Source organism: Pinus tabuliformis, chromosome J, assembly GCF_031772625.1.
Source record: "Pinus tabuliformis cultivar Carrire ecotype Pingquan chromosome J, CPIR1, whole genome shotgun sequence".
Taxonomy (NCBI): Eukaryota; Viridiplantae; Streptophyta; class Pinopsida; order Pinales; family Pinaceae; genus Pinus; species Pinus tabuliformis.
Genome location: NC_142295.1, coordinates 1098514410 through 1098525841, shown reverse-complemented (window position 1 = coordinate 1098525841; position 11432 = coordinate 1098514410). Strand labels below are relative to the sequence as shown.

At 35.9% G+C, this 11432-nt stretch overlaps 1 pseudogene; it reads left to right on the top strand.

The window, feature by feature from the left end:
- Positions 1-237: 237 nt before the first annotated feature.
- On the top strand, positions 238-2043 carry LOC149230871 (uncharacterized; annotated as a pseudogene).
- Positions 2044-11432: the final 9389 nt, after the last annotated feature.

The window sequence follows — 11432 nt, the reverse complement described above, 5'->3', positions numbered from 1 at the left end:
GAACAAATGAAAAATCAGAAATTGGCGCTCAATATTTTCTACGGCCTGGCCTTGGCCGAAGCTCTCTTGCTTCTGCTGGAGAAGGCCTACTGGCAATGGAAAGTTGTCACAATGAAACTGCTCACCGAGGTCAACGAAGAATACGGCTTCGACACGTCTGAGCTCCACACCGTCCGCCATTTTTTCTATGACGCGTATTCTCAGTGCATCAAAGGAAGCGTTTTTTACGGGCTGAAGATGGATTTCGTGACATACAGCGTGGAGCTGTTGCAGTCCGACGGGAGCCATGGACAGCGAACTGGAACGCGGATCCTGTGCACGCTTGTTAACAGTGATCGATTCTTGGAAGAGACGATGAAGGAAATTGGAACCATGAGCGACGTGGTGGAGAGGCTGATTGAGATGCTCAATTGGAGTAACCATCACGAGCAGGATATTCGAAGAGCGGCTGCAGAGATTATCACCAACTTAGTGAGGACAAACCAGAATTGCATTAGGGTCCATGGAGTCCATAGCCTCTTTGTTGTATGATAGCAAGAAAATCGAAATCCATTCGAGTGATTTTGCCAAGACGAGTAATCTGCGCAGGCAGTACGGGGATCGCTGCTCGAGTGAATATGAATACTCGTTTTTCAGTCTCCTGGGGCTTTGGATACTGAAAAGCTTGGCTAAAGATCATGTCAACTGTGCTAAAATCGGAGGCAGCAAAGAACTTCTTCCGAAGATTATAGGCCTCGCAGAGATAAATCCAAACACTCCGGAGTCAGAAATCAACATTGTCAAGCTCGCTCTGTAGCTCGTCAGAATGTTGGCAAGCAGTACAGGCTTCATGGGGAAGATTCTAAAGAAAGAGATCTCTGAGATAGTCTTTGCCATAAACAATCTCAGAGACATTATCTAATACAGAGAAATATCGACGCCTGCTCTGCAAATCCTGGCTATCGACACTTTGACCAGTCTTGCACTGGACGATGCAGGGCGAGAGAGCATAGGGAGTACTGGTGGAGTTTTGCGTGATCTCTTCTCCATGTTTTTCATGGAGAGGAGTGTTATTTGTGAAGGCCAGTACGCTACCACGATGACGAAGCTGGTCGGCAAGGCTAGCTCTTCTTTCTCTTGAAAGTAAACACAACTGCCGAAGAATCATCAGCCTTAGGTTGCAGGTTCGAACCAAATATGATTCCAATATAATCGTAAAGCTGATCTTTGTGTTGGAAGACGATCTTCAGGGGATACATGCAGTGAGAATTCTTCAGAGTCTCTGTTCATACAGTGAAACAGATTACGTTGAATTGTGTGAAGTCACAGCCGTTGCAGCTCAGGTAGAGTAGTGTTATCAAAACGTCAATCCCCAAATTAATTTCGATCAATCCACCAAATTTTTTTTGTTATACATTTTCAAGTTGTGAAGTCTTCAATAGAGAAACGGGGCGCGCATCAGGACACCGCAATAGGACTGGCTGCTCAGATCGTCAAGCTTGTGTCCAAATCGGATTTCGATCGTGTCTTCACAGAATGGAGAGCTGTAACAAATATATCATTGGTTTCAGAATTGGTGGAGGTCTTCCGGAGGCACCCGCGTCCATCAAAGGAGTTTCCAAGTGTCAGGTGTTAGACCATTAATCACAACGACCGTATGACGGTGATAGTCGACGTAGTCATCAGTGTTAGTCGGCGTAGAGCAACTAGAATTCAACAGAAGGGGGAAGCTTCGAGCTCTCTCTTGATGTGTATAAATACATGATTAACAGCGAATGAAACCAAGTTGTGAAGTTCAAGTTCTGTTCTGTGTTTGTGTGTTTGCATCCCTGCTCTCTCTCTGACATCAGGAGATTTAGCATCGAGCTTCTGATCGGTGTTATGCAGATGGAAAGAGCAGCGATAGTAATGAGGTCAGAATTGGAGGTGGCTTTGAAGGGAGTGCTGGAGACGAGGTCGGAGTTAGAGAGTTACAGTGCATTCTCCGGTAGTATGGGTTTGAGCAGGCACCGCCTTCCCATTCAATCCCTTGTTGAGTCTGCCATGGAATTGTTTCATGATTGATTGATACATACGAATGTAAAAATAAAATTGCACCTCCAACGTGCCGGGGATTCAATTGTCGTTACAGAGTGTCTCTTAAAATACATTGACAAACAATCCCTTGGAAAATAAAGAATTGCATCAAAATGTTCGGTTGTGAACTATTCACATCCTTAATTTGAATGGGAATTTTAAAAATATATAAGATTTTATTATTATTATTTATTAAAGGGAAATCCATCTCTCTTGCGTTAGAGTCAGGTCAATATAATAATATTCCGTGAAGTATTCACATTTTTTTATCTTAATTTAATTCGGAATTTTTAAAACACATGAGAAACAATGCACTCAAGTACAGTGTCTCTGGATTTCTTCAGAATAATGTTTCCGTCTTGGCATATGGTTGCCACTGAAGCTGATGGTATGTCTAGTGGTCTGGCAGTTTTGTGGGACCCAGCTTGGGTCAGAGCAAAGGCCTTCAAATGCTGCGCTGGGATTCTTATCTCGGCTTCTATCAGAGGAAGGTCTCAGAACCTCAACATCTTGAATATTTATGCGCCCTATAGGAACAGATCCCCTTTCTGGGACAAGTTGTTTGATTCTGAAATTCTAGACATTGAATCTTTATTAATAGCAGGTGATCTAAACATGACCCTTAACTCTGAGGAATGTTGGGGTCAGTATAGGAAGAAGGATCGTATGGATGATAAAATGCGACAGGAACTTCTAAATAGGAATTTAGTTGAAATAATCCCTGAGAAAATGGTCCCAACGTGGGATAACGGCAGGACTGGTACAACCTTCATGGCTAAAAGTATTGATCGCTTTATTATAAATGCCAGCATTATTGAAAATTGGGGAATGCCTGTCGCTAGAACTGGAAATGATTTTTCCTCGGATCACAGGCCCATCTTCCTGGAATGGATGAATATGGATTGTAGGATGGGCTATCCTTTCAAATTTAATAGAACCCATCTCGAGGACAAATCTTTCAATGAACTCATAACAAACATTTGGAGGGATATCCATCAATCTGAAAGGGCTTTCTTATATACTTTTCGGGAAAAAATTCAATTGTTGAGGGATGTTGCCAAGGATTGGCAAATAAAGAAGAGGAAGAAGGACAAACAGGAGCTATTCGATATTAAAAAAGAAATATGTTATCTCTCTAACTCGGTCTATTATAATGGTCTATCTTTTGATCAAAAAATCCTTATCAGAACCTTGGAAAAAAAGAAACAAGAGCTGCTGCAAAAGGATGAAGCATCATGGAGGCTAAAAAGCAGAGCGACATGGCTCAGGGAGGGCAATCGCAATACAAATTTTTTTCACAATTTCGCCAATGCACGAAGGGCGAAGAACTCTATTTGGAAGATTGAAGATGGCAAAGGGGGCTTTCTCCACACTCAACAGGATATTTCGGCTGAAGCCACAAGATTTTTTCAAAATCAATATAAAAGGCAGAGAAGCGAAACAAATGATATTCTATGGGTTGTGGATCTGATGCCTGTAATGTTTGATGAGGGCGCAAATGATGAGTTTTTTAAGCCTATTTTGGAAGAGGAACTTCATGACACCATTAAAAAGTTCAAAATGGATAAAAGTCTGGGGCCCGATGGTTGGCCGATAGAGTTCTTCTCTCATTTCTATGATTTGTTCAAAAATGATATGCTGTGCATGGTCGAAGCCTCCCGCATATCCGGGAATATTAACAATGCGTTAACTGCCACATTTTTAGCTCTTATTCCCAAAAAGGACAAATCAGAATCATTTTTGGATTTCAGGCCGATTTCCTTATGCAATACTCTCTTTAAAATTATATCCAAGATAATTGCGGAAAGGATGAAGGTTGTTCTAAATTCCTTTATATCAAAGGAACAGCATGCATTTTTAAAAGACAGACTCATTCTGGATGCCGTTGCTATGACACAGGAATTCCTCTTCTCAATCATATCCAATAATATTGATGCCGCCGTTCTAAAGATAGACCTCAAAAAAGCCTTCGACTGCGTAGACTGGGGTTTCCTTAGAATCCTTCTAGCTATAATCGGATTAAGAGCTCAAGGAATTAACTAGATAATGGCGTGTGTTGAAAACGTCAAATATTCAGTTATTATAAATGGTATCCCTTCATCTTTCTTCCAAGCGGAGAGGGGTCTTCGCCAAGGCTGCCCTCTTTCACCACTTCTATTCATTCTTGTGATGAACTCTCTTAGCTCTCAGATCAATATGGCAGTTGCTGAAGGGAGGTGCAGGCCGATTAAGATATGCAAGGATATCTCCCTTTCTCATAACCTTTTTGTAGATGATATTCTTATTTTTGCGATGTTATGTAAATCAACATGGATTTGTCTAAATGTGATCTTTCAGAAATTTCAATCCGCATCTGGTCTGATTATAAACAAAGACAAGTCTATGCTGTATCATAACGAAACAAATCTGGACTTAGCTCAATGGATTGCTGCGCTGTTTGGCATAAAACATGCTCTGATAAAGGATGGTTTTAAATATCTGGGCTTCCACTTAAAAGCTAAGGGATATCGCTCTCGGGACTGGCAGTGGCTGATTGATCGTTTTTATAACAAAATTTCATGTTGGGAGATGCGATTTTTATCCCTGGCGGGCAGATTTACCTTGGTGCAGGCCGTTCTATCTCAACTGGCGGTTTATTGGGCCCACCTCTTCCTTCTTCCTGCATCCATTACAAACAAAATGGGTTCTTTGGCAGCCAACTTCTTATGGGGTGGTAGATCATATCAGTCCAAGATCCATTTAGTGAAGATGGATTCTATTTCAAGGCCGAAGAAGTTGGGTGGATGGGGCCTTCTGCACATGCGATCTTTCGGCAAAGCCCTTCTCTGCAAATCTCTTCTTAGAGGAATTTATGGCAAAAGTCAGTGGAGCATCATCATTAATCAAAAATATCTCAAAGGAAGGAGCATGGTATTCTGGTACAGGAGGCAAACATTGGGCATCAGAAGAGGATCCTCTATATGGCTAAGCTTTAGAAAGATCCAGTCTTTCTTCATGGAGAATTTAAGATGGAGACTTTCCTCAGGATCGAGTATTTATATTGGTTTTGACTCAACCCTGTATAAGCTGGAATCGATGATTCCCCATGCCTTGCTCTCCTTCTTCTACTCAAGAGGCCTCTTCACGTGGAATAAGCTAATTAAATCATGGTCCTCTCAGAATCCAGTTTGGAAGGATGGGGTCGAATTATCCTTGCCCCTCTCTCTTCGCCCCTTATGGTTATCGGCTATCAACAGCTTTTCAAGCAAAGGAATCATTCAATCGGGTTCAAAGGATGAACTGATTTGGTCACTCGAGAAATTCTCTCAATCTATCTGTGTCAGAGATCTATATGTTGCTTTCTCATCAGGACAGCCGCCTTCTTCCCCCATTTTTCCACTCAAATTTTGGAAAACATCTTGTCCGCTCAAGATGATTCTATTCTCATGGCTTCTCTTCTCGGACAGGAATCTCACCTGGGAGGTTCTCCAAAGAAAGGGATGGCAGGGTCCGGGAAGATGTCAAATGTGCCTTTCTGAAGCTGAATCCAATACACACATGTTCTTCCAATGTGCCTCATCTTCTACAATCTGGTATGACTTGTCTTTGATTTATGGTTTTTCTCACCGGGTTTTTTCATCTGTTCAGGATGGTTTCAATTGGTGGAGTGTTCAGAATCCTACCTGGCGTTCTTTATTCATTCTCACCTGCTGGTTCTTATGGAAATGGAGAAATGATCGCATTTTCCAGGACTCCAGGACGCCCCTTGCTTCTATCCTGGTCTCAATTTCGGGTTTCATGCCTCCTTCGGATTAATCACAGATCCTGGTCTGCTTTTAGCAAGCTCTTTTTGGACCCATATGCTTTCTTATTTGCGGCTCTTGCTGATCCTGCACATTTTAAATCTATTTTGATTGTTGGCTTCACTTATGCCTCCTCGTGAAGCGTTATATGTGTTTGTTTTTCTCTGGCTAATATGCTGTCTGATCATCGGTGATAGTATCTGATACAATCTGTAATTATGTTGACTATGCTTTTCGATTTTCATGTATTTTGATCTTTATATTCTCTTAATATAATCCATGATGATTTTCTCTCTGAAAAAAAAATAAAAAATAAAAAATAAAAAATAAAAAAAAAAATAACGCAAATTTATTTCTAAATCAGTTTGTTTATTTTAATTTGATCATGAATTTACAACTTGCGTAGATGATGATTTGCTGATTTTTGCTGATTTTTTAGATGAAGATTTATCAAATTTTTATTTTTATTTTTTTAAGGTAGATGAAGATTTATTGACTTTTTAAGGTTTAGATTGATTCTCAAGAGAAGAGAATATGTTTAGCATATGTTTAGTCTTAATGTTTGTCCATGATTGTAGTGTGTTAAGGAGTTTGTTAAGTTATATTGATTTTTAATAAATTTAAAAAATTATATTTGTGCGATATGTTTCTATGCCCACCAATTTCCTAGAGATTTGATATTATTCTAATTCTAATATGTTGATATTCTAATGCTCAACATATGCTTAGTCTTAATGTTTATCCATGATTGTAGTGAGTTAAGGAGTTTCTTAAGTTATATTGACTTTTAATAAATTAGAAAAATTATATTTGTGTCACATGGCTACCCACCCACCAATTTCTTAGGGACTGGAGATTATTATTCAATTTTTAATAAGTTCATATTCTAATTAGATGTGGACATTAATATATAAACAAATCATATTTAATAAAATGATCCATTTTACAATAAGTTGTGTAATTCCTTTTTTTTCTCAAGTTAAAGTTGACCCATCAGATAAAATACATAAAAATTTAATAACAAAACTCAATAAATTTGTTTAATTCAATTTTGTTTTAATGAAAATCTATCTCTAATTCAATGTGTTTTTTTGGAAATCTATCTTTCTCACATTTTTTTTTTGTAAGCTAGGGTGGGACTCTCCTATTTACATGTCCATTATGTACCCCTCTACGGGGGAAGGGTAGCCCAAGATTTGAACCCAAGACTTCCGGTTCAGTGAGACTTCATTTCCACGGCCCTTGCCGCTTGAGCTACCCCATGTGGACATCTATCTTTCTCACATTAGAATCAGAAAAATAAAATAATTTTCTTAATCAGATAGACATTATAATAATATTTTTTATCATTATATTTCATTTACATAAAAAATAAGTATAAAAAATAACATATTTTCATATAACAAGAATCTACCTCACTACTCTAGATGATCCTAATTACTCTCATTTTGATTAATTAAATTTAGTATATTCCTCGTCTATAACCATTTTTATTAATTAAATTTTAAAATATTCCAAAAACATTATAATCATTATTTAATTTAACTTATTTTTATTAATTAAATTTTAAAATATTCTCAAACTATAATCGCGATTCCCCATACATTGCGTATACCTCTAAAAATATCGATGGAATCCATACCTCTATTTTTTTATTATTATTAAATAAACGACGAAATGTTTATAATTAAGAATGATTAAAATTAAAATGATGATTGTTGTATAATTGGAAACAATTCCACTCAGCAATGGCGTATTAGTTACAAAGGTTCACGCTAACAAACCAGCATGATGTATACGTGTATAATTTAAGAAGTAATTAAGTTATTATTCATAAAGTACACGCTAACAAATGAGCAATGTCGTATTAGTTTAAAATGTTCACGCTAACAAGCTGGCAATGATGGACACGTGAAAAGTAATTTTAATGGATATCAAATAAAATCGTTAAGTATTTGGTGATTCGTATTTGGAGAAGGATTATATTGTGTTCAGGATTTATGTAATAGAAGTTAAACGGGATATCTGTGTAGCCAAATTTTATGATATTTTTTTAGTATTTAAGTCTAAATTTGCACGGTATGTGTTTTTCTATAGGTCTTATTCAAGTTTGCAATCGATCTAGGTTGTCTTTCATTTTTTTTACTGGTTTTTTTGGCAAATTATTAAGTAAGGCTATAATTTCATTTTCTTCATCATGTTTTTCTTTAAGAATTTTCTTCAATAATGTTTTTCGCTATCAATGAGTAATTGTGTGCATTTCGTGGCCTTCTTGTGCTCACAATTTGGGAGAAAATGGGAGTTTTCTTTGAGGACCCCAAAATTTGAGACTTATTATCTGTCTTTGTGAACATTTATTTCTAGTCAATGGATATCATCTTGAGTGCATGGGGATTGTGGTTTGGTACACATCAGTCACCTCCTGTGACAAAACCTCAAAGTGAGACCTACTGGTTTTGCTACTCTTCCCAACACCTCTACTGCTACGGCCTCGCTGTCGAGGCATGGTGAACTAGATGGACCTCAAAACCTTTATAACCCTTACAAGACCACAAAAGTGCTTCCCCCGAAACCTAAAATGGTTCCATGTCTTGTCCATAGGTAGAAAATTTCAGCCTTCACATAGAGCTAGTCTCTCCATATGGCATCAAAACCAACTGACAAATAAACCATTCAAATCGACTACGACAGAAAAGTAAAATACCAAAGCGACTCTAGCACACCAATGCGAAAACCACGAGAGGACAATGAACCAGAAAAGTAGATGAAATACATGTAAGTTATTATACATCTGTTAGTTTTAAGATTGAGTTTATGTATATATTTAGAAATAAAAATAAATATTTAAATTATTAAAATGAAATATATAATTTTATAAATTATATAATTTTATTGTTTTCAAATTATATAATTTTATTGTTTTCAAATTATATAATTTTAATAATTAATAATATAATTTTAATAATTAATATATACCAGGGTAGTAATTTTTATATTATATATTTTTACTGATTTTAAATTATATAATTTTAATAATTTTTTTTTTCTATGTTAAGACTAACCTAAGTACCCACGGGGGATTTGAACCGGTGACCTATCGCAAGGAGTGTCTTAACAAGGCACCCATTCACCGTCAATCCAAAGCCCCGTGGGCATATAATTTTAATAATTAATATATACCATGTTAATAATTTTTTTTCAAAATTCTAATATAATTTTAAATAAAATTTATTAAAAAATACCATCTTTAAATTTTAACATATTAAATGGAACAACTATTTACAAACAGTATATATACTTTTTAATATTCCCAATTATTTTATTACATAATTTAATTTTAGGAGTCAATCATCAATAATTCCCACGTTTAAATTTTAACCTATTAAATAGAACAACTATTTACCAATATTATATATATTTTCTAATATTCCCCATTATTTTATTACATAATTTAATTTTAGGAGTCAATCATCAATAATCCGCCACATAATTATGATATTGGTATTTTACATTGATATTTAGATTGATTTTATGGATTATATATATATAACATTGAAAGATATACTTATATATATAAAATATCATGTTAAAAGATTTTAGATAGAGTGATTGGTTAAATAATTTGTTTTTTAAAGATTTACATTGAAGTTTTTGAAAACGTGTTATAATTAATTTTTTTACATTTATGAAATAATTGTATTTAATTGGTATCTTATATTGATATTGATCTTTAGATTAATTTCATACATTTTATTTACAAAATATAAATATATATATAATATATGAATGACACATTAAAAGATTTTAGGTAGAGTGGTTTGTTAAATAATTTGTTTTTGTCAAGATGTAAATTGAAATTCTTGAAAACATATTATAATTTTTTTTTTTTTTTATATTTATAAATAATTGTATTTAACTTAATAATAGTAACTAATATTTCAAGCAAGAAAGAACTTTTTTCTAAGAATATAGGACTTATATAAGACTTGCATAGATAAATTCAGCCATCCACAAATCAAAAATCAAGACTATCAAGCTCGTTGTCCACCTTGTAAGAATGTTGGCAAGCAGTACAGGCTTCACATCACAGGGAAGATTTTAAGGAAGGAGATCTCTGAGATAGTCTTTAACATAAGCAATCTCAAAGACATTCTCGAATACAAAGAGATATTGATGCATGGTCTGCAAATCTTAGCTATCGACATGCTGACCTGTCTTGCACTAGATGATGAGAGCCGAGAGAGCATCAAGAATTTATAACTAAACAGATCTGGATTGTTACGATCCCCAAATGAATCCATGCAGTTACCAATTCCTTGGTTATTATTATCATCCAAAGGAATTGGTAACTGAGCATATCTGGACTGTTACCCTCTCCACGTCAATCTATCCAGTTCTAATACACTGCTCACAAGGTTAAAAAATTTCAACCATATTTACCAAATTCGACTACTTAACCAAGAAATATCAATTATCCTAACAGAGAATCGAGATTCATGCCACAAATTTTCATTATGGTACAAGAATATTGGTTTGAGAAGGCACCACCTTCCCATTCAATCCCTCTTACAAACTACCATGGAATTGCTTCGTGATTGATTGATAAATACGAATGTAGAAATAAAAGTGCACCATGGTTTAATAGGGTATTATTTGGTAGGGTGGGAACTTCAAATTTGAAACACTGGTTAAATTTGATAGTTTAACAAAGAATGTTTTTAACCGTATTTATTTAATGGGCAAATCAAATCATTTGGTGAATTTTACTATCCATTATACTAAGGCATGGATTTTTGTTCAATTTTTGAAATATTTTAGAATTTAATCAACAAAATCAATAGATCTTTATGTCTTTTAATAAATTTCAAAATATTCTAAAAAATACTTAATTTCTTATTTAAGTTTTAATATATTAAAAAAACTATAATCTGAAGTAAAAATGACCATGGTGTATAACTCTAAATGGCTTGTTGACGATGTTGGACCCGCTAACATTCAGGGGATCTCCTCGGTATGAGGTTCCAACTAGACCTCACACCGTTTGGTGTAGGAGTTCCATCCGGTATGATGGCCCAGTTGCCATTATCTTAAAGGTTTGCCTCAGCTCTTGCTTGTCATCACATGAGAGTGGTATGCTTTGTCTTCGAACATCGAGGTTCGCATGCCTGGTGAGTGCTTAGTGTTACTTGTCTCAAGGTTCTTTCACTACAGAGGGAGAGGGTAGAAGTGAATCTCAAGATGAAAGGGAATTGTCCCAACTCTGTCAGAGACACACAACATAATAGGACATGTGCATCTTCCAGCGAAGTAGTCCACACAAAGGTGGCAGTCACAAACACACAGTGAACGGATAATACATACAACACCGAGCGGAATAGTCCACACGAGTGCGACTGTCACTATAACAAGTTTACAAGAATGAATCTGTCGAGTGTCCGAGGGGATAGCCCACACGGGCGAGATAGCGTAACAACTGATACAACACATTTCCAATAACGTATGTACTAAAAGAACCAAAATAGGTCAACTGTCTTAATATAGGTTCAAGCAACATGCATTACAAGCGTCCAAAGAATAGTCTTACAAACAAATATA